The sequence below is a fragment of the Corvus kubaryi genome, unplaced genomic scaffold, assembly GCF_017639235.1.
Source record: "Corvus kubaryi isolate FWS band 111438036 unplaced genomic scaffold, C.kubaryi_AGA036_p1.0 37385, whole genome shotgun sequence".
NCBI lineage: Eukaryota > Metazoa > Chordata > Aves > Passeriformes > Corvidae > Corvus > Corvus kubaryi.
The window spans coordinates 33,310,181-33,335,379 of NW_024581127.1; the positions used below are offsets into that span (position 1 = coordinate 33,310,181).

The 25,199-nt window shown below is 39.1% G+C and overlaps 1 protein-coding gene across 2 annotated transcripts in view; it reads right to left on the minus strand.

The window, feature by feature from the left end:
* PTK2 (protein tyrosine kinase 2) overlaps nt 1–25,199 on the minus strand; it is a 193,984-nt gene that overhangs the window by 167,721 nt on the left and 1,064 nt on the right. For both annotated transcript variants that reach the window (XM_042036272.1, XM_042036271.1), the window contains exon 2: nt 10,684–10,742. The gene's annotated coding sequence lies outside the window, so the exon portion shown is untranslated. The remainder of the gene's footprint in view (nt 1–10,683; nt 10,743–25,199) is intronic.

The window sequence follows — 25,199 nt, forward strand, 5'->3', positions numbered from 1 at the left end:
GTGCAGAGTTTGGTAGGAACCCGCTTATGGCCAAAAAAAATATGGGGGAGAGGATAACAGTGAGATGGCAAGCAGCACAAACCTCGTTATTTAGGAAACCAATGTAACAGACAATATTGTCATAAATAAACAACCATAGAGAGAGGCAAAGTGGGATGTCAGGGGTGGTGACTTGCAGTGGTTTCATCCTGTCCAAGGGAGTTTCTGCGTAGGGAACAAGGGCATCGTCTGGTCCAAACTACCTCTGACAGAGAACAGACACTAAAAGCCTTAACCCAGTGATGTATGACTACAGTGTACCAGCTAAAACTCATTTAGTTCACCTCAGAAAAAACAAAACCAAAAAGATTTTAGGTATTTCCCACACAGAATTTTCTAATTAAGACATTGTCACATCTGTCTGTAGACATTAGACAATGTCAACAGCTTTACTAATAACCTACAGCTCTAAAATTTAAAGTCTACAAATTAATTAGACACTGTTCAAAAAATCACAAAGTGCAGCTTTGAGGCTGGGCAGTGATTTTGCCACTCAACCCAAAAGCTCTTGCCAAAGCACTTGAATGCAAAAACCACTGAGTTTCACCTTCCTGAAGTGTCCTACATCCAGAATGTCCATTTCTGAAAAGTTTGGCTTTTGAAGAAGTTAATACTAATATTATCAAGTTCCAACTCCTCCATATCTTCCTCAAAGTACAAAAATACCAAGATACACTGAGAAACAAAGGACTGACTTTATTCTGCCAGGACTTTTAAGTTCCACAGGATTTGACTCCTCATTGTCTCCTCAGCCTCTATGCCAAACCCTAAAACTATGGTCATTCAAAACGCAAATACGTTGGGTTTTGCAGTGGGGTTAAGCAAATACAGACTTTTTTCCACAAAACAGTTTTAAAGATGCTCCCTCCCATACAAATCATGAATGGACACCTTTCTCTCCTTATAAACTGCTAGTGGACGGCGCTACATCTGTTGTCCTCTGGCCAACTGTAACATTATTAAGAACCAAATAACACACATCCAAATACTTTTATGTAGCATAAAGTATTAAAAACAACTCTCATGGCCTCAGACAGCAGCTAAAAAAATTTATTTTTAGGGCAAAATCCTCTCATTCAAGTAAAACATGACAGATGATTAAATTTATTTAATTCCTGTGTATTAAGTCGTGAGAATAAGTGAGTGGAAACCTATCTTTGGAACATTCCTGGATTTGTAGCCCTCATTACTGCCTAAATACTGACATTTGTGACTGAAAGCTCCAGAAAAATCAAGGACTTTTGAGGTCTTTAGGAAACTGAATGACACAAGTGGAACAGTGTCAATGGTAAAAGTGTGCAATTTTCAAATATTTTACATGCAAATAAAATTACTTTTGTATTAGAAAACTTGCCAGCGGTAGCTTATGTCTTACTTTGTTCTATTCTTATTTTCCCTTCATATTTACAGGCATTTCAAAGAACAAATTGCACAACAAAACTAGTTAATCTTAAGTCTGTGAAACTGGTTAAATACATGAACCACATGTGTAGGACATAGAGTAATTTGTAATTCAGATGCCTTGGTCTCAGAACCTCCATGTGTTAGTTTGGAGATCAATTAACCACAACTCAGAAGTGCTTTGAAGCTCAAACCCAGCAATGCACAAATCAATATTTAATTTGCAGTCAGTGTAGGAGTTAAAAATGTATCAGAAGCTATGTACAAAGTATATATTATAAACCACAAAACACAATAAATACCAACATGCACTACCAACAGCCTCAGCAGTTACAGATGAATATTTCAATGTAATTTCTTTTAACACCTCCTGATTTTAACAAATATTTGTGAACAACCACCACATTTAAGTTACAAATGGCTCATGTGTATCATTATTTACATCATCCAAGCCCATATTTTTCCTGTATATTTCTCTTTTTACCACAAGGAGTATCGTAGGACTGGAGATGTTTTCTTGTCCTTGGGCTGTTCACATCCCTGACCCCATCCCTCCTTCAAATTTCTGCATTCTTCAGAAATCTGAGATACAGCAGGCAGATTAAGATATGTCCTTGCTTCAAAACACATTTTAGGCAATTTTAATGATACAAGAGAACTGTAAAAATAAGAAAATGGAAAGTTACCAGGATTTTCTGAACAGACTATGTGTGACCTCAATTAGTCACCAGATCAGCTACACAGAAACATGGATGCTTGAAGACATGAAAACCAGGATTCACTGAATTGGGCCAATTTGCAGAAATTCTACATTGCTGCCACTTGAGAGTCTGAGAAAAATAGTAATTCTACCACCCCAAAAGCAACCAGCCTTTTGTTCAGCTTCTGTAATCTTCCAGAATTAACTAGAAAAATTTTAGACCTGAGGCCAAACTTTGTATCCTTCCTACAAACTGCTTTTCAAATGTCCACAGGTTCACACTAATTTATCTTGAAAAATTATTTCAAAAAAACCAGAAAAAAGAGGTACATACTAAAGCAACGATTTTAAACTCCACCTAGCTCACCAAAATAACACAGAAATTAGGGTTTCTTCTGACAAAAATATTTCACAGTTCAGATGCAAATTGAGGAATTAAATGTTTTCTTTAAAAATATAAACCAGGTGAGGAATTTGAAAGAAGTGACTTTGTAGAGCCATCCAATTGAGTGCAACACTCTTTCCCCACCTCGGTGCTTCCACACCTTGCCCACTAAAAATTATGGAATGCAGAACTTCCATCAGAAAAGCGTTAGATGCCAACAGAAAAATTAACTCTCTATTTGTACATTTCAGCTACTTTTTCAATCTGTGATGCTTCCCTGAATATCACAATCACACATCTTCTTTAATTCTTCAGTGGGAGTTTTAGTCAGAAAAGCTAAACTGGCATCTTCTGACCCCTACTTCTCACATTCCTGGTACACAGATAATGCAGAGATGGCAGCAGCACTCCGTGGTTTCTTTGGACATATGGATATATGAATACAGAGACCTTCAGGACATTAAGCAAAGTAATTTACTGTTTCCCTTATGTCCTCCTTTCTCCTTTATGGGGGGAGAGCTGCATTAGGTTAATGTCTTCAAATCGAAGTGTTTATTACCAAAAGTTAACACCAAAACCACAAATTCCTTGTATTAATATCAGGATTCAGTGATTTTTATGTCACTAACTCTGGATTTATTATGGAGCTCTTACTTAACCCTTCCCTTTAAAGAGCTGAAGAATAGCTGGTGAAAGTTTCACACCACATATGTTTATACACACATACAACCCCCACAAAGAAAATCTTCCAGGTAGCTTTGGCTTGGCTTCTCTTCAGACCTTATCAAGAGGAAAACTCTGAACTGAAGCCCAGATTTCACCACCAACACCAAATGTTCTATTCTTCATTCACTACTTACATTCCTACAGATCATTGACTACTTACTACTTACAGATCTGCTAGAGAAAGTGGGCCTCAAATTAAAAACAAAGTCACCAAAAAAACTGCCTCCCCCCAAAAAGAAGATGCAGAAGTCACTGTTCAATGACCACCTTCATTTAGGGTCACTCCTGTTTAGGATTTAGCATAGAGTAGAAGCATAAGTCTCAAACTGGATACGAACACATCCAATGCCTAGGAAGTTTTTTTAAGGTATCTAAGAAGGATTCATACAGACCCCCAAACATCACACAAATGGGAGGTGCAAATTTACATCCTGCTTGCTTGGGATTTTTTCCAACCAAAAATAATTATGCAGAGGCTTCTAAGGTAAATTATTCACCATATTAAAAGTCCAGTGCAAATTTGTATGTAGAGGGATTTACGAGAGTCAGCATCAGTCACATTAAAGGCATAGGAATACAGCTGAATTCTTCTGTTTAAAATAACTAGGATACAATATGGTTTAGACTACCAGGAATACTACTGCTAGCAAAACAACACAAAAAGAGTTTGAGAAACAGAAGGAAGTATATTACTCATGTATTTTTACTATTAGAAAAATCCTACCACTCCTTTTGGATATTGCTCTTAACAGAGATCATTTAGAATAAAGGAATAGGCTGAAGGAAGAACTCGATGATTACAGTGTCCCAATTCCTTTGGACCTTAAAACTCTCTACAATTCTGCCAAGCTTTTACCTTCCTATCCGAAAAGTTCAGCTGGGTAGACTGATCCTGAAAGAGGGAAATGACAACACAGCCACCTGCTTACAATACATACAAAAATAACCTGGAATGCCAAACTTGGAGTCCTGTTGACAACCATGGCTTTTTATGTGCCCTTTTGCTCTGCACAATCTAAATACTAAAATAAGAAATGACCTTTTTTTTAATGGGAAACCTGGTTAGCAATTTAAAGACTGCACCTTCCAAAACACAGCTGGGAGTGGACTGTTAACAATAAACCTTCCACTTGTTGTTAAAGGGCAGCATTTCAGTGGCACCTGGGACAGCTATTAACTCCTGCTAGGTGATCAAGGCTCCCTCTTGGTACAGAAGCTTTCATCTCATTTAACACATTCATTTTCAGGTGCGGTTATAGACTCTTACTGTCTCCTTGTGCATTCTTCCTCCTTCTTAATAAAAAAATGCTGCCCAAGCTGCATTTGTCTGGATTCTTGCCAGGGAATTCAAGTTGTCTGCTTTACTTCTTGCCTGGAAAAGAAAGTACTGATACACAGCTACTGGTCAAAAAGAAATAAAATAAATCACTTTTCATAGTCCTACTCTATACCCAAGACAGCAGTAAGTGTAGGCAGGACACAAAAGCATAAAAAAAAAAAATTCTAATTCTTGTTATTGAAAATGGATTTAATGAAACTCAAGCACATGAAAACACTGCATTCTTTCAAAAATGCAGTAGTTTCAAAAGAAATTGGCATCTAAGGAATTGTGATGCATCAGGAAGACCTATGCAATGTCTCAAAGGAATAGAGAATAACCAAACCAAATTATCTACAGGCATCCATGCATGAAGGGGAATCAGGCTGATTTGAAACATTTTACACTGGGTGTTCACAAGTAACTGATGAGTTTTAGAAACTCACGAGAAGGAAAGGAGTCACATCACAGGCTTCCAGCATCATCCCATGGTTTTCCATCAGCTTTAAAACTAAGCAAGAATAACCAACATTGCATGAACAGAATGAGATTATGAGCAAGACAGTAATACCAGAGAAAACAGAAAGGGTTTAGTAAATCAAAAGGGAACAAGGACTATTGGCTCAGTTGGTCAGGGTTTGATACTGATAAAACCAAGGTTGTGGGTTTGATCCCCATATGGGCCATTCACTTTAGAGCTGGACTAGATGATCCTTGTGCGTTCCTTCAAACTTGAGTATTTTGTGATTCTAATGAGACTACTGAGATAAGGGGGAAAATAAATATAAAAGCAGTTTTATGTTGGTACTTGTCAACAGGGTGTGCCAAACAGGAGGGAGACAAGTAATGGTTTTACTTTGTACAGTGCTGATAAGGGCTAGGGTAAAATACCAGGAGTGAAATTCCCTGCCTCTGAGGCACTAATTAAAACACACTTCAGGAAGTGCACTTGAGCCCGCTTCCCTTCAGAGGAAGTTCTCCATGAATGTCTGCCAGGAAATAACCCAGATCCTTCCCTTACCACAGCACACACAAACCAACCTTAGCAGCCCCTGGGCTGTCACTTGCTGATCCTGCTGCCTATCAAGCTGGCCTTTTTTGGTTTTTTTTTCCCCAAATATTTTATGACAGGTCAGTACGTTTGTATCCCCTAATGTTCCTTCTCTTGTAAGGACACTCATTATAACGTGTCCTGTAACTACAACTCAAGATGCTACACCAGTAACAAACACTGCCATTAAAGAGAACAGGAAGACTGGAAAGCCTCACTCAGTTTTACAGGTAAAAATGAAATTTTGAAGCCTTGAAAAGCTTTGAATCCATCTGGTTTGAATTTTGGTCTTTTTACGTTTTCAGAAAATTCACTTCAGGTTTTCTTTTTACAAAATCAAGGTAACATACTTGGATGAGCAAGACTGATAGGGAGTTGATTCATTAAGCATCTGAAATCCAGACATACTGGAAAGTTAAGAAATCTACCACCTAGCAGTGAGGAGCACATTATCATTGATTATTTTGTACAAGAATGGTTTTGTTCAAAGATTCAGAATATCCTGCTGTTTTAGAAACTTTCCTAGGCCAATGTTAAACATTTTTGTGCATTTCCTGCAGTAAACAACAGCCAGTACAGACTATAGCCCATTAACCAAGATGCAGGATCAAAGGCCAGCTATACATTACCACTGAGCAAGCCATGTGTTCTCAAAGAAGCAGAGCTACAAACTTTACTTCAAATATTAACTAGAATATCATTATTTAAATCTGCCATTCAAACAGCCTGGAAAGGAGCAGCACCAGCTGCCTATGGCTATCCCTGGCATCATCAGAATGTGCTGCTACAGGCCCATCCAAGCTGCATTACAAAGCAGTACTATTTACAGAGTCAGACTTTGTTTTCTGCTTGATGTTTCCCTATTCACATTTACCAGAGGGCTAACAACCAAAACAAATATTTTGTTTGGTATACAGAAGACCTTTGGCACCTTCAGAGGGAAGACAAACTCTACTTCATTCTACCTCGATAACATACTCCAAGATACTCCAGGCAGGCTGAAGTTTAATTGAACTCCACGGAGGGATGAGACAATGAAGGAGAATACCCCAAACACTGAAATTTATTTCCCCAAGCCCACTTACTTCCTTGTAAGAGACAACAGTTGCTCTGGGGACAGGCTGAGGAGTATCAGCTATTTTCCAAGCAAAAGCCAGGACAGAGCTCAGAAAGGCATCAGGCACCACATGGAGTGGTTTGTGTTCCTTACATCCACATTCATTGCTCTGAAAACCCTGGTGGTGCCTGTCAGCACAGACAGAGCACAGAGCCCTTGGAAGGGCCCAGCCTGAGAGAAGAGGATGTTCTGTACTGAACTCGCACACGTGTGAGCCTAGCCTGCCTGGAAGAAGCTGAAGTTTATCATAACCTTGGTGGCAAAGTAAACCTCTCTGCAATGACCCAGAAGTCCAGAATAACAAACCAGTCAGGATGCCCAGCAAAATTCCACTTCCAGAAGCCAGGAGGAGCTATAAGCATGTAGGTCTTACTGGCAAGGAGCAACATCCATTAATTAGCTTTATACTTGAGAAGAGAGTGGTTGTTCTTTACACCTTAAAGTGCCAACTGAAATCTTCTGAAACGAATTTTGTATCAAGAAAAAAGCCCCGAATGTATTAAAACAAAATTAAAACATGCATAACATCCAAACTACATAAAGAACCCCAATCTTTGAGATTTCACTAGGAAAATATTTCTAACCATAAAAGATAAAAAGGAACATTAATTTCTCTATCTGCAATACTGTATTTAAACAAGTGCTATGCTGGATACAACAAGATTTCTCATCCAATACGAGCTTAATTCCACCTGAAATAAAACCATGAAGTTGGAAAGCACCTGAAGTGTTTGCAGTAGAGATACAATCCAGAGAACATCCTTTGGAAGCTGCCCCTTAGGTGGAAGTGCTGCTGCACCTACTGTCAGTGGCTGACCAGCATCTTTGAAATCACACAATAAGTAGACATAAAATTACACCTACTTTTATCTACAGAATGCCTGCACCAATTCCCTGCTCAAACACTGGCCTGAGGAATAAGTCAGAATTACAAAGCTAAACAGAACTGCTGCTTATAATCTCTTCCTATTGATAATGTGTCTTCTGCACTCACTAATTGAGAATCATAGAATTATTTTGGTTGGAAAAGATCTCTAAGACCATTGAGTCCAAGCATCAACCAACCCTGCCAAGGCCACTGCTAAACCATGTCACAAAGTGTCACATCTACACATCTTTTGAATATTTCCAGGGATGGGAATTCAACCGCTTCCCTGGGCAGCCTGTTCCAATGCTTAACCACTCTTTTGGTGAAGGCATTTTTCCTAATACATAATCTAAACTGCCCTTGATGCAATTTGAGGCCATTTCCTCTCATCCTGTCCCTTGTTACCTGGGAGAAGAAACTGACCCCACCTGGCTACACCCTCCTGTCAGGGAGTTGTAGAGAGCAATAAGGTCCCCCCTGAGCCTCCTTTTCTCCAGGCATTCAGGGATTTTGGATGATGTTAGCAGAGTCATTTTGTCAAGTTTCCTGCTTTCTTTTATGCCTTGCTACCTGGGAAGTTAAACACAGAACTGCCAAGTGATTTCAGGTGCTGTTCAAATCAGCAAGAGATCTGCTCTGAGTGCAAATTTTAAATGCTACAACAAAAGCAGGCATGTCAGAGCACAGACCCTAAGCTGAAACCTTTCATCTTAAGTTCTGTGACTCCATCCAGTACAAATACTAATAAAGCCATAAGATGAATGGGTGAAGGCAGTACTACCACAGCACACTTAACAGGAAAACTCCATCCTGTAAGAGGAGGGCTTGAAGACTGCCATGAATAGACAGGGTATTTTGAGAGTAAACAGATCGTGATTCTGTGGAACAAAGCATGTGATCACATAATGAAAAGACTTTCATGGTCCAAGGAACAGCTTGACTTTTTGCAATAAGAATACAAAAAGTAACAGTTTATAAAGCAGTACATTTTTTTGTCACTTCCACTGAAACTGTCATTTCAGTATTTGCATATACAATACTACTTTCAAAGAGCAAGTAGCACTAATTCCTTCCTCCTACCAAATCCTCAGCCAGAAAAAAAACCCAAAAAACACAGACTTCAATGTAAACCTGACAAGTCAGAAGTACTTGCAATTTACATCTATAATTTTTCACTGTTTCCTCTTACTCTACATTATATTTCACAACCTTATTATTCACTGAGCTGGTTTTCTATAAAGTCTTATCTAGGCAGGTACTGCAAGATATTTACCTAACAAACCAATAAATACTTTGTTGTCATGGTTTTACCAGGATATGACTCACTTGGAACCATGTACTCCAGGGAGCAAATGGCTTCAGTTCACAAAACATACAAGTGCACTTTTTCGCTTGTGACATCACAACAGTCAGAGCTGTTCCTTTCAAAAGGTCAAACAAAATTAAAGGAAGCATTTAAAACCCCCTGAAATCACAGATCTGATTTGCACACCTTTATATACGATAAAATGCTTTGCTCCCACCCCCCCAACTCCTTGTTTTCTGGATTTCCCACACTATTAGTTTTCCATGTCGAGGAAATATTTTTCAAGTGTCTGGGTTTCCATCTGAATCATAAGTCAGAATGAACATGAGGCATAAGGCTACAAATTTTGGTTTTAACTGATAAAAATATCAGTACTGGTTCCAACTGAAATACTTTGGGTTTTTTCCCATTTAAGTGACAAAACAGAATACTACTATTTTTTAAACCATTCAGACTTGTCTTTCGGAGTGATGAGAGTAGACGGAATTCCTTGGAAAAAACTAACTGCGTAATATAAACAAACATTATCCCATACCAGAAAAGGGAAGGGAGAAATTGCAAAGGAGAAGCAATTATTCACCATAAACTTGAAAACAGAAGTTTTAAAAAGGCTGACGACATCCAGAAGTAAGCTACTGAAGAATAAAGATACCTACCCCTGCAAATTTAGATCGTCAGGAAACATTAAATGACCCTCTACTGATTCCTGAAGATGAAAATATGGATACAAGATCACAGCCTGAAGTCCTATTAGGGGCCTGCTCCATGTGAAATGCAAGCAGCCACATCTCCTTTGTTCTCAAGTGTATCACAGTCCAGGCAAGAACATTAACGACTCTAAAGCAGGTGATATCAAAGTTTTAAATAAGGGCAACCACAAGCACAAGTTAGATTCAAAAGTGCTCTTGAAGTAGCAGGAGATGAATTTTGTTACCTGCCAGTGCCTAAGCAATAGGAAAAAAACCCCCAGTAATTTAATACATGTTCCCAAACCACCAACCACAGGGAAGGTTGCAGAAGGGGGGGGGGAACCAAACCACAAAGAAAAAATAAGGATCCAACAAGTTATTCTAGCCACACTCAAACGTAAGAATATTCCAAACATCCATCTACATGAGCAGCAATAAAGGCAGAAGTTAGAAATACCAACTATACTAAGGAGTAAAACTTAAGTTTGCAAGTATAAACATCCACCCTGGGAGGGGTGGGGTCAAAAGGAATCAAAAAATATGCAGAACAGAAATAAATTCCTATAGTACAAAGAATACTGTGACTGTAACTTCTCTACTCCTGCTTTCAGTTAAACTTCTTCAGATTAGGCCAAGTGCCCCTACAGCAAAGATTTTACTTTATTAAGACCCATTTTTTCTGTACTACAGAAAAGCAGAACATGAGAACAGAGAATTACTAGTATGTTGCTTCAAAAGGCAGCACATGGGACTGGCCAGACAATTTTCAGCCAAGGGACTTTGGCAGGTGATAAAACACCTTACAAACTCCTCCCACGCACCATAAATTAACTGCTGCACAGGTCTGCCCACCTCTGTACCCTCAGGCTGAATGGAAGGACCATGAACAGGCTGTCAGAGAAAAGCCAGTTCCAGGAGGCTCAGGAGAAAAAAAAAAAAAAAAAATTCTGTTTTAACACCCACTGTTTAACAATCAGGATTTTCAACAATAATTACAAGGAAAGAACAACAACATCTCATCTTGACCTGCTTTACCCAGAATAACCTCTGTGTGAAATTGAAATCATTAGCTGTTGTACATACCCTAAGTAGACTTTCCAGCTCTCAGCAGCAGGTGCTCAATACAGGATGAAACATGCAATCTGAAACAAACATTTAGAATTCATTAGGATATTTTCTTAACTAATGTCAAAATACTCAAACATCAAAAAAACTTAAGAGCAAATTAACTGATATTCTTGTTATGAAGACAAGATAACCTCCCTAAGGAACCAGCTGCAGAACATATCCTATTTTACAAGTGCAGATTATTTAGCTGGAAATCCTTAGGAAAAGAAAAAAAAAAACAAAAACCCAACCTAGAACAGAACACAGAAGAAGTTTGTATAAGTAGAAGCCAGGGACTTATATTTGAACTCAAAACAGACATCTTACAAAGCAAGTTGCCTGAAATCCTGTTGGTCCCATGAAAGCAAACTAAAAATTTCCCTAGTTATATGGATTTGTTATTTTGAAGGAGGAGAAGGGTTAAAGGATTCTGAAATGAACCTTTATTACTGATAATATACATTTAATGGCAAAAACAAGTGAGCGCTGAAAACCCTGATGAGTGATTCAAAACATTAGCAGCATCCAGATCTAGAATTAGAAAGTGCTTCCCTGGAAAATAAAAAGTGTGTGGGAGGAACTAGTGAAAAGCATTTATTTCCTCAGGGTATGTGCATCACAGGGCAGCCAAGCCAGATCTCAGCTGAAGTAACAAATATATACAGATATTGCTCAATACAGACATAATACACAGAAAGTTGTGGGTTTGTTTCTTAAAAGGAAACAATTGATCTAAAAGAAATCCAGAGCCAAGTAATGTAGAGAGTTGAGGTTACTACTTTGCTAGTTGTTTTTCTTCTTTCCCTTTCAAACAAATATATACTATAGGGACAAAGGTAATACCACTAGAAAGCCCAAGCTTATATATTATGCACTTAAAATTAGATTTCTAAGAACTGTTTCCCAAACTTTATTCATCTTAGATACTTAATTTTCCACACACGTAAAGGCCACCAAAAGATATCCACAAAAGAATCTCATGACGTAATGTAACATAAAAAGTTCAAATTAGCACAGTTTAAGTTTCCATCTAAGCTGTAATAAACTGGTGGTGGAAGAAAAGTAATTTAATTTTTAATTTCAACATGAAAACCAGAAAAAAAGTGTCACAGACATTTACCTGAAACATACATCCACACCATGGAGAAAAAAAATCAGCGGGAACCTGGGCTGCTCTTATGGTGCTACATAAGATGAATGGCACTGCCTCCAAATACTGATTTATGGTTAACACAGAATCTGCTAAGTCAGATTGTCCCACCATCTCTGCCAGACTGAGTGGCAAACGACAGCTTTCCCCAGAATCACGTCTGCTCTGAACATTTCTATGGAATTAGTCATGATTTGGGACAATTTGTAAAAACACCAATGATTAACACAATGGGAATGATATCAAGTCCTTTATGAAAAGGCAAATTGCTCATTAAACTATTTCTCACACTGAGAAACCCGTGCACTTGTTGATTTAACTAAAGATGTTTTCTGATAAGGCAAAAGCTACTTTTAATTTCCAAGGCCAGTAGTAATGACCTTTCCCTGCTCTGGGAAGTTACATCAGTAGCACCCTCAAAACATTTGTTAAAATAATTGTGTGTGCAATACCATGGGACTTACATGCAGCAGCAAAAAAGCACCAAATACTAGAAAAATATTATTTTAATTGCTGAGGCATCAATAATGCAAACACTTACAGGCATGTTAAATTTTCCACACAAATTCTCCCACTGATTTTCAATAGAATCACCCATGTGTGTAAAATTCAGTGTACAAATGCATGGCACTGTGATTTGATTTGATGCTGGAAGGCAATCCCAGAGGACAGATAAAGGGCCTCTCGTTTGCTCATTAGCTGCTACGAGTAAGGTATTCAGGACAATCCAAACACTGATCATCTCTTCCCCCTTACACCAACAGCCATTTCCAGACATACCTTCCCTGTATTTGTTTTCACTGGTTACTTATTGATTTACTTCATTCATCAATTACTTAGGAAGCAAGTGGTGACAAGAACTCTCCTATGCTAAACTCAAGTCCAACCAGTTTCAACACTTCTTAAAACACCAATTAGTCTCCTTCTAATAGGGATAAAACGCTGAAAGCTTCTAAAGTGGTCAAAAGGAGATTAAATGTAAAAAATGGTTTGGGTTGAAGATTTGTGCTTTTATTTCAACTTTTTGTAAAAAAAAAAAAACAAAAAACAAAAAACTTACTTATCTTACAAAATAGTTTCTTTAAAGTAAAAAAAAACCAAACGAGTACATCTGCTCAGGGGGAAAAAATTAGAGGGGAGGGGGATTTTTCACAGCTTTTGAAATTTCTCTACCTTTTTCCACATGGGAAAGGTTTTCAGTAAAGTAAAGTGACAATATTTAAATGTTAAATTTAATGATTTTTTGTGGTGTAAAACTATTCCTTTTAAGACTTTTCCCAACCAGCTGCAAATAACCCACTTGGTCCAGTTTTGCTTCCTTCTTTTTTCTTGTTCTATCTATCACTGTAATACCTTATTCTTCTCTTAAAATCAATGCAGAATCCTACGTAATTGTAATTAAAAGACAATTTACTTGTAGATCTAAACATCCACATACAAAGCCTGAAATTTTAAGTTTTGTCCTCCAGGATCATTCTATTCCCTTTCCAACTTGATTCCTTCCCCAACCACACCACTGAGCCATTAGACAATTACCAGTATCCAGGAGTAAAAATCTTAATTTATCTTCTAGGCACGGAGCTCCTTCCTCAGCTTCCTCATGTTTCCAGTGAGCTTTAAAGCTCTTTGATCACACTTTTCAAGAAAACTTGTCCTCTTCACTCTCTTCACACACAAATACCTCTCCTTCAACGCTTTCCCAGATTCTCCACTCCACTTCAACACAGCAATGACCTTAATGTCCACAAAACCAACGATGGACCACTAAAGACCAACATTATTTGTTTCACTTCCCTCTCCTAACTCTGATCCACAGCAAGAAAGCAAATAAACAATTTTATGCAATGCAAAGTTTTTATCCTTACAAAGCATTTAATCTGGTCTCTGATGATGCCCCTTTGGCTCTACAGTGAGGCAAAGGAAAACTCCACAAAGATCACAGAAGACAGGAAAGACTTGAAGAGCTCTGTCAGTGCAGGGAAAGAAGAGAACAGCAACTGCTGGGCACAAGTAATATCTTCTTTAGCAGAGATGAGACGCCTATAGCCAAGTTATCTGCAATGTTATTATTCCTGTAGCTGTACTCTCCTGTATCTTGCACAAACAACTGAATCAAGTGAACTTTGGCAGTCACTGAGCAACCACAAACAAATTTCCATTAGGGAATTGTACACTGTTCATAGGGAATTACTCTCCAGTCACTTGTTTTAAGGAAGCAGAAAGGAACTAAGCTTTAGTTTTTTAACAAGATAGAAATGAAGCATTCCATAGGTGTTTTGAAAAAATACAGACTGGATGAACATATATATATAGGACACAAAAAAAGGGGATGAAGCTGCATCAGGGGGAATTCAGACTGGATATGAGGAAAAGGTTCTTCACAGGGAGGGTGGTCAGTCACTGGAACAGGCTCCCCAAGGAAGCAGTCATGGCACCAAGCCTTAGGCAGACTCAATGATCCTTTTGGGTGCCTTCCAACTTGTACATACACGAAACCATAGATTATCTCACTACTCCTCTACACCTCACGCAATGAGGGCAGCAGACCTGCCTGGAGCACTTTCAGCAGCAGCACCAAAAACACACCCATGCAAAAGAATAATTACAACACAGCCCTGAGAACAATCTGTGAATAAATGACCACTGGCCTTCAGGAGAAGCCCCAGAACAGTCAGGGCAGTTACTGAATTCTAGACCGACTCAAAAGCAGTGTTTGCATGGACAATGCTGTGAGCATTTAATAGTCTTGCTTCAGGATAATTGGCACACAAGCACTAATTTCATCTTGCCATTGCTTAGTGGCTTGGTCACCAGAAGGATATAGTCCATAAAGCAGAACCTGGATACCTCACTGGACCCAAACACAGAGCCTAAGCACATCACCCCAAAAGACAGTCCCCTAATGGCCACTGTAAGCTACACCACTAGTACTTCTGCAGAAACTTTTAACTAGATTGCTATAGCTAAACTGCAGAAAGAAGTGCAAATTTCAGTAAGATGTCAATTCCATATATGAAAAACACACCAAAAAAAAAAAAAGAGTCCATACTTACTATCACTCCCTATTCACATGAGTAATCAGAAAAAATGAGCCAAAGAGACAAAGCTTTAACAACACAGAACACAAGTTCAACATAACACTTCAAACTGCTGCAACACAGACTCAGTGCAAAAAACGATCATATTTCAAGTGACAGCTGTGCATTAAGTACTCACACTATAGGCACATGGGCACCACTCTCCCCCTCCCCACTTCCTTTTGACTGTGCTCCAAATCCTTTCTCTAACTCACCTTTTGCCTTTCCAAAACTGACCTAGACCCAGCTGCCCACAAGGTCTTGCCTTGTTTTTCTACTTCTATCAACTTCAAGAGTAAGGTATTAAAGGAAATGTGTTTTATGTACATTTATTTTCACAACTTGTGCAGTCCTCACCCTTCTTGTACTTTCACTCTATGATCTCTTCCTCAGTATAATATGACCAATGTTCCTATTCCACTTGAGAATACTGGGGCTCAGTATCTATTTCAACAGAGGTAACAAAGACTTTTGAAAGAGAGAACTTCAATGCAATTCCCATTTAACACCAAAAAGTCACACAGATAAATAGATTACAGAATTCCAAAATCTGTTTCCTAGGAAGGGAAGCTCTGTTCAATACTCTCTTCAGATTGTGAAACAGTTTAAAGGTTTTGTTTGCCTTTACGAGAAGAAAAAGCTGATTCAGTTGTACAATGAAGCCAACATTACACACTCCTGTCTTGAAGAATTCCCTCTCCTCTCCTGATGAAAGGAGAGCAAGGCCCAACACTGGCTGTTGGAAGCCCTGGAACAGCGTGAGACGAACAGTGCTGCCGTCACACAAAGAAACCCTCCCTTCACTGAGCTGAATGAGCAGGGGCTTGGGGGCCTATGACACAACTAAACTTTCACTTCATTTAAATCTCCAGCCAAGGATTAATCATATGCACTGCACACCAGCTTCTTCTAAAGGGACCTAATCTTCTAAAAATATTCACTTGGTTGTTTAATAAATTCATGTAGGTAGCAAATTTTCACAGTACCAAAGCTCAATTTCTTATACAAATGAAATACTGTCAGGAACCCCAGGCAGGAAATGGAACAGCAGTGAATTCAGTCTTACATCCCACTCCTCCTTTTAACTCCATTCTTTGACTAAGTTTTACAGAGGTTCTGACCGATATTTTTTTCCATCCACCACTCAAAAAACAGAGATATTAAACTCAATCTAATATTCACAAAGTGTTCAAGAAGAGACCGGGTCAGAATATTCCCCCAGAGAACCACATCCCATATACTTTTTTTCCCACTGTTTCTCTTATAAACTTCAATCCTCAAACTGCATTATCAAAATACATGGGCAAAATAAAAACAGTATTATTCACTTACGGAAATTGATTGATTTTTCCTGACAACCATTGATTAATACGTGCAAAACAGTTTCTGTGCATATGCACTGAAGAGTATAGTAACTGCAATCCTCCTTGGAGGAGATTTCCCCAAGCCACCAGTCGAAATCCCACAATTTACAAAGGCAATCCTAAACAAAAAAACCAAGTAAATCTGAAATTATTATTTTCCTGATAATGAAGAGTTGGTACCTAGTCTATGTGTTTTTAGAACTGATGAAACAGGTTTTAATGCAGATGACAAGAAAAGGCTTCCCTTTACTTCCACACCAATTCAGGGGTTCTTAAATGACATTTATTTCCCCAGACCACAGCAGTTTACACAAGTTCACACACATTGCACAGACGCACACTCTTAGCTTCACCTTTTAGCCTAAAGGCACCATGAAGCCTCAGATGCAGCACTGAAGTGTTAATTTCAACAGCTTCTGCCTCTAATTTTTAACACAGTGATTAAAAAGCTACCAGATCCATGCATTTACTCCTTCCTAAAGATCATCTCAAATGCAGGCAGCTCCATTAATCCCAGCTTTCAGCAGCAGCTGTACCAGGTACAGCCAGCCATGATTACCACATTTTGTCTTCATACACATTTCCACTAAAGATTACTTAATTCTGCTTCCCAATGTCAGTAGCAACTTGTTCCTTCCATGGCAAAATGCTGAGAAACATTCTGACTTGATTTAAAACAGATTCATGTGAGTTATGATTAAGACAAAGCCTAGTGGTAAAACATCAAATACAAATTATACTGAAGAGTGAAAGACTGACAGAAAAACAAAGGAAAGAGTCAACAGAAATTCCTATTATTCTGAAAACAAAGCTCATCTTATTAATAGGTAATAATATACTATGATTAATTAAAGGACAATACTAAAAGAAATAAGAAAAGTCATCCTAAGGCCACTCTATCAACTTGTTTGTACAATTTAAAAGTCTCACCTGTTTTACTCCTTGAAATTGGATCAAAACAGCAACTAAACTAATTGTGGTAACATCAATAACCAGTTTATAATTCTGTTTTCCAAGCCATATCTAGGTAACATCTGCATCTGTAGAACACTACAGTTTCATTTACAGAAAAGGTCTACTCCCCGTGACCTTTCCAGCCTTCCACAAAGGAAACACAACCTTTGCCTTCAACAGATTCACATCAAAGCTGCCCTGTGTTGCAGTGGCTAAGTCCACTTTACAGCCCCCAAGTTGCCTTAAAAGTGGTCTCTCCTTACAACACTGTGCTAGAAAGTTCTCTCTTTGTCTAGATCCTGCTGGTCGCTGGTCCTCTCCCCCCCTCCCATCCCTTTTCCCATTGGGCCCTGTTATGTCATTCAACCTTGCCTCTGCCCCCTAGCCCTCAGACTATAGGTTTTGGATGCTCTGCCTGCCTTTGGGAGTTTTTGGGATAAAACTGGCACAGGCTTTCAGTTTGGCGGTTCTTCTTGCCTCTGCTCTCTTCGGGTGTGTTGTCATTAAACACCTCGGAATCACACACAGAGAACGTTCGTGCACAGACTGTGTGTGTGAGCGGCTGTTCGCGACTGCCTGCGAAGGTGAGGTTGTGAGCACGCGTGGGTGCTGGCAAAGCGCCGCCTCAGCGGTCCATGAGGGACCCAGCAGGAACAAACGCGGCATCGATCCACTGAAGCCCTCTTCCACAGCCCAGTCTGGGGCAATCGGAGAGATAACAGAGAGCACATGAGCTCAGGGAGAACTCTCAGCTGCTGGGGTTACTGTCAGCTACCTTTTGATTATCACCATAATTCTGCAAATAACCCCACATTCTTTACCTGTTCTCATCATTAAAATCAGTGCTGGACAGGATTCAAGAGGTGACCTTGTCAAACTGCCACTCCTAAGGTAGGAATGAACAGCATCCCCTTTCTGACTGCTGTCTAATTTGTTCTTGATGAATCCCTTCCCTAATCTATTTCAGTGGTTTGTTATTCTTGGAATTAGATGTCTTCCTCCCCAAGTAGCAGCCCATGTCTTTGGTCCTATTATTTAAGTCAACTAATTCTCATTTTAGTCCCTTTAATCCTTTATCATCTTCATCCTCATAGTGGCCTAACACATGGGAATAACTTCTTATCTCTCTGTAGTCTTAACATCTTAATTTGTTCAGTTCTTGGATGTTGTATTCTCAGGCATCTACTACCAAAAGCATCCAAAAGAGGAAAACCCTTTCTTGATGTCCAGTGCCCAAAACTGAACACAGAATTTTAATTAAAACCTACCAGTGCTGAATCTAGCAGAAAAATTATTTACCCCCCCCACTACACCACAGCAGAGCATTTTGTTACCTGCACCAGCAGAACAAGGTTAATCACAAACTGAGCACCCATCAATCAATCAATCACTTGCACTCCCCAGTTCACTCAGCTCCTGTAGGATTTTAAAAGCATATTTTGAGCAGAACATTTGAACAACAAAATTCAAAATGCACTAAACGCAGAGTAGGAACAGAGGCTGTAGAGCTGAAGAAGTGCAGAAAACAGCTGGCTTTGTGATTTATACAAACTGAAGTGGAAATGACAAGATAATTAATAAACTAACTGAAATCTAGAAGCCTCTAGGATATAGCGCTTAAGCCTGAAATAGAAAATGAGAGCTGATAAAAATTCAGAATTACTTCTTTAGCCATTAATTAACAGTGTTCCCATAATGGAGCTGTTAACACCAGAGTAAGAACTGAAACTGTAATTTGTAACATTTGCAAAGAGATTCACTGAGAGCGAGAGACCAACACATGTCAGCAGTCTGTGAAGGTTTCCTGGGTGAAAGCTGGCAATGGAAAACAAGTTAAAAATGTAACAGTATTAAATAGTTTTTTATATAATTAAAAATGGAACTCAAGAGATTAAAACTCTCCAACTTGTGGCTCATTACTCGGGAGGTACAATTGTACGTACATATTATTTATCAGCCCTTTTTCTGCCATACCTGTAAAACAAAATGTATTTTATTTAGCAAATGCAGTTCTGAGTCAGGCATGAGGAGGGGTAACGAGCACACTGACAAACATGAATTAACTGCAATGGCCATGCCATGGTTCACTCCAAGCTGTAAGATGGCACCTTAAATCAACAACTTGGATCCAACACCATTGTTTCTGCTTCTCCTTGTGATGGGCACTTCAAACCCTACACAGGAAGCACCTCAGAACTGAGGTGGTTTTGTGCCAGGTTCACTGCCCTTATATTAAAGGGGAATAAACAACAGCACAGCAGCTGAATTGGTTCTGCCATTGAAAGGAAAAGAAGCCGCCACAGGAGGAGAAATAAAATTATCTCAACTTTTGACACTGCGGCTGTGTCGGTGGTTCCCACCTCTCTGCACCACTGGCGGACAAAACCAGCATTACCACGCATGAAGGGTCCTAGACAGTGGCAAAAATACAAGAACACCTTCACCAAGTTCTGGAACTTGGTGAGGGAAAAGGGTGAAGAAAGAGAGGATAGGACTTATACAATAAAGTATGAAGTTCACCTCTTTACAAAAACTTAGTTCCACCAACTGAATGACAAAGGTCCCTGTTATACATCCCTTTTGTGCCTAGACTGTGAAATCCATTGTGAACAAGTACCTCCGCCTGTAAACAGCTTCCACTACAAGAGCATCCGTAAAGCAGCAAAGGGGATGGAGGAGGAGACTGCTAAAATCTGAGGTATGCTCAGGCATAAAAGAACCACAAGAGCATTCAGCTGCCAGCAAAAGGAATTTGTACTTGAAAAGTGTATTAGAAACAGCAGGGAGAAATACTGGTAAACAACTTGGTTGGTTAACCAAAAATAAAAAAGAACCGTACTCTTTTAAACACTAACTTTATTTTTCTTCTTTCTGTATTAACCTTTACTTGAACAAAAGCAGGCAATAAAAATTCCAGCATACTAACCCAGAACATAGACTATTTTCCCCTCTGAAGACAGAAAGATTGGAACTGCCCAATTCCAAAGGAAAAAAAATCAAGAACAGGTACCTGTGTGCAAATAGGAAAATGGTGGCAGATTTCATGTTTTCGCACTATCTTTCACAGAAAAAGAATTTAAAAGATTGCCTGAAATCAGTAAGAGGAAATTCTCTTTTGAAGATCACAGAATTTCTGAATCTCAAAGCTGCAGAGTATTACTGGGAACAAACTTGCCTCAGCATTCATGCTGAACATAAAACCTACAACAGACGGGATAAAACAGGTATTGATTGATGTAAATCTCCACCACTGGATGTAACTCAGACATTGGGATTTCTAAGTCTCTCACCAGTACCTTCAATAGAAGTAACCTTGGATGCACTGCTAGAAAATTACCTATTAAATGCTAATGGAGCAGAGACCTTACTGGCTACTGTACATCCTATGGATTGTTATCAGTAAAAATTCCAGGTGTGCTTAAGGCCTGGAAAAGAAGTGGATACCTGGTTAAAGAGGCGCATTCACAGCTGCAAAATACATCATTTAATTCATTCTGAGCCTCTCCTAAATTAAACTTCTGGTATCCCCTTGAAACCTAATCATTTGCCGCAAGAAAATAGGAAAAAAGAAAAGAAAAAGGGGGGGAAAAAATCTGCTGCTTCAAATCCTTCCTACAAACTTCAATGGGACTACAGGAAAAAATTATCTCTGCGTTCCAAAGACACTTTAGAGGCTCAGATAGTCTTCTCCCTCTCCCCTCCTCCAAACCAAAATAAAACAAAAGCAGGAATCGCACATTTTTATGTGTGGGTAAACAATGCAAGGTCCGAGCACGGCAGCAGGAAGTGGGAGCAGTTCAGAATCAGCAGAGTCCTCTGACCCCTTTCTCGCTGTCCCAAGCTGTGGAACAGCTTCAGCTCAGTCACTTCTATCTCTGCAAAGACAGCAAGTGCCTCATTTAAGGACTCTTGACACATACACAGGCTAAATGTTTCCAAATTTATTGTTCAACATAGCTGGAACGACAGTAGTGGCTGCAGGACACTGACGCACAGGTTTTGCTTACACACTTCTGGGCAAAAGCAAGGAAATTAGTCTGGGATCTTGAAATGAGTTAAATTACAGTTCCATGGGCAGGGAAAGGGTCAGCATTAGAGGGATTAACTCTAAACTGACCTATATTACACTCTTACCAAGTTGGAACCCAGCAAAATGAAACAGAGCTGAGTGCTTGAGGTCACCTTCCCAGAAGAAAAACAAGAAGTAATGCTTCCATGCAACAGGAAGCTAACCAAAACTACTTTAAAGTTCTTCCATATGCCCCTTCTGCACTGAACATCATAAAAAGGGGCAGAGGGATGATGCAGAAAATCAGATGGCAGAAAAAAGTCTTGAAGCCATAGGCAAGAAACGAAATCCAAACCAGGAGAGTTTTTCCAGTTCAGCCATGGACAGTTGCAGAGCTGAAGAACATTTAAATGCAGCCAAAATTCACACTAATGCAAGTGAATCAGACGTTCTCTAACAAAGCCTGTTGCCTTCAGCATTTGTTAATTACCTCTTCCATTCTGATTTTCACTTGACGGAAGTTGCATTCACACCCTGTAAACCAGATTTCAGAAACTATTCTCCATTTTCTTCTCAATTCTTGAACCACTGACACCACCACTGAGCTGCATCTCTACGTTTCAAGCACTGTCAGAGCCAAAGAGAATCAGTTTCTGTGGTTCTTCTGCCGCCTCTGAAACTTTTTCTTCCACACACAACTCCCTGAGTCAACTCCCTCCAAGAACACATCCCTCTGATGGGCTGAAAGGTGCACGAACTGCTAAAATTTGCATGGAGGTGCTTGGAAAGCTACCACACACCTGGGTAATCACAGCTGTCTCTTTTGCACCTGCTTTAATACAAATCCAGAAAACCAGGTAAAGCCACACGAAGTTTTTTGTGCTTTTGGTTGTTTGATTATATTTTTGTGGGTTTTTTTTAAATAAAAGCCCTAACACTCAGAAGTCTACCCAAATGCAAGATTTGGATCCCAGCACCAGGAACACAATGCTGAACAAGCAACAAACTCCTATTTTGGAAGCTTACATGGTGGAAAGAACACAGACGTTATACAGGAATGGGACAGAGAACATAAAAATTTAAACCTACAAACCCAAACTTGCAAGTTTTTAAACTGTTCAGCCCCTAAATAACCACTTTCTTCAACAGTTTTTCATATTAGCCATCAAGCACTGCCTGAATATGGAGAGCAGGACATAAGGATGAAAGCTTTCAGAAAGATCTACTCTATCTCCACAGAAGTTCTTCCTCTCCCACACTCAAAAAACCCTATTTAAAACCAGGTATCTATATGGATACCATGTTTTCCACTTAATTTCCCATTCTTTCAGCTTCATGTCTTTGTAACAGACACAATAAACCACATTCATTGAACACTGGTAGAACACACAACTTTCAAGGCTTTTAAGTGGCATTATAAACAAACCAAGAGATTCACCTGAAATCGCGAACAATCAACAAACTCTGCTCTTGCAGTAATCTGCATCAAGGTTCTAGGTTTGGGTTTTTTCCACACTTAGAATTAGAAAGACAGCTTTTAGCACACAATTATCCTGCAAAAGTTACCATTCAAGGAGACAAGGATCACTGTAGTTCAGGTGCTAAATAAATGCATTCTAAATTGCCTTCCAGAAGGTTTCTCCATCATTTCTGCTCTTATTCCATACAAGGACTTAAAGTGATGCAGTAAGGATTTCTTCGTTGCAGTTTTTAAAATTCTGACCTCTAATCAAAACCTTCGCAAGAAATTAAGTCAGTATGTCCATGTTTTCAGTGGTACTTGAAACTTTACTATTACCCTAACACAAGACAAGAGGAAACACACCTTTAGTCTGGAATCCACATCTGATGGAGCTAAATATCAGTCACACGAGGAAATAGATCTGGAATATGAATCCAGTACGAGAGTGTCCTTTTAAACTGCCTCCTGCCCATTTACTGGCATTTATCCAGAATGTGAAAATACACTTTAGGCAATAATCTACATAAAACGTAAAGGTACAAAGGTCCAATTTAAGATAAATAAAACCACATGAGACTATTCGAATCTTGTATGTTTTTACAGAGATTTAATAGCAAAATTACAACCTATTTATAGTTACCAATATTCTTCAAAACTATGCTCTGAGAAGACAGAAGGTTCTTTTTCATAGGGAAAAGGACTTTTCCATAAATCCTAAAAGATGTAAAATGAATGGGAAAAGCCTGTATTGTTATTACAAATTATATCAAAATAAAGACCATTCTACTACACACAGCAGTCCCTACCAGGGGAAAAAAAAAAAAAAAAAGATCATTTTGTTATACAAATGGCAACAAATAAATTATTGATTTTTGAGTTACCCTCCTAGTGGAGGAAAAAACCTCCAAACCACCACATTCACAGATGCATAAAAAAAGCAGAAGATAATTTCCTAAACCATTAAAGCCACCTCTTGTACTACTTAATCCCTAGAGAGCACTCCTGCTTTTCTCTCCTCCTGTCATCCTCCCCAAAATATCTATTAGCTTGGTGGAGTTCATAATACTGAGATCCCCCATTCAACTATTACTCATATGGCAAACCATTATATTACCAAAAAAAAAAAAAGCCCTTTCCACAACAAAGTCTGAAGCAAAGTCACATCACTAGATATCTTGAAAGAATTTTTAAAGCTATTTCAGCAAATTACACATTCAAGACATGAGCGCTATTCTAAGAATATTCCTTTCTGGATGAAGTATTCCAACAGGCTACTAGTTGATTGCTGTGTCACTACACATGCTTAGTACCTTTAATAATACCCAAGGCTGAGGCCAAAAAAAGCTTAGAGCTTTTGACAAATAAGCACTGTGTCATTTTCCTTTCATGTATACATTTTAACCTTCCTGCAAAATAAAAGGTCAACCAACACAAACATAAATCCCAGCCATGTTCCACGAAAACTGCATTTAAGACATAATAGCACAAAAGACAAATTAATTTCAGAACTGTTTTTCTCTTGCTGAGTTGCCTGTAGAGTTTTACAGTCCTGTGAGAGGCAATTTTTCCAGCAACCAGTGCCTCTTCCCTTTTTGTTCTGTTAACAGGATCCCAGATTTTAGGACCATTAAATTTCCTGCACGGATCGATCTCGACACACACACATTCTGTACAGAATCTTAGCCACAAACCCTGCTTTAAGAAACCCAAGGGCTGTGTTCCCCATCCACAAATCACACCACAAAGGTGTTCCCACAAAGGGGGGTAAGGTAACAGCCTGATTTCAAGGGTAACAAAAAAAGGGCCAGGCAGAGAAAGGAAGCGGTGGAACTTTGGACGTGGACAACATCAGTGAGATAACAAACTGTTCCAAATAACTGTGTAACATTTAATATTTTCTGGCCCAAATCCAGTTGCACTCCTGACCTTACCCAGGTTTAACAGAACCAGAGACGACAAAGGCAGATTAGCTTCGAGGAATGTAGGACTTTTCCAATTAATCCACGAGGGGGAAAAAAATATATCAAGCAATTTAATGCCAAAGGAATGTGAATTTTAAAGGGACGCTGCAATATCACTTCACTCCTACACTAACATTTGCATTAAATACTTCAATATGAATTCCCAAATGTTTCTCTTTTCAAGTGAACTTTTTGTTTAATGCCTTTACTACAGCACTGCTCTTATCCCAGTGAAACTGCCAAAAACTGGGCTCCAGGCTGACGCTGCTCCAGTGCCAGGGCCTGCAGGATACTCTGCTCCCAAAGCACTGGAACAGGACTGACTGCGAGGCAGCTAACACAGAAACAACATAGCCAACACTGCTCCAGCCAGAAGACAACAAAAAAGAACGGGAAAACAAAGAAAAAAGTCTACTCCTTGTCCCAAAAAAAGCATCATCAGAGCACAGGAGGTCTGGGAAGAGAATGAATGTGAGAACTGGAAATGTACAGCATATGCTTCAGAATTAGTCGCG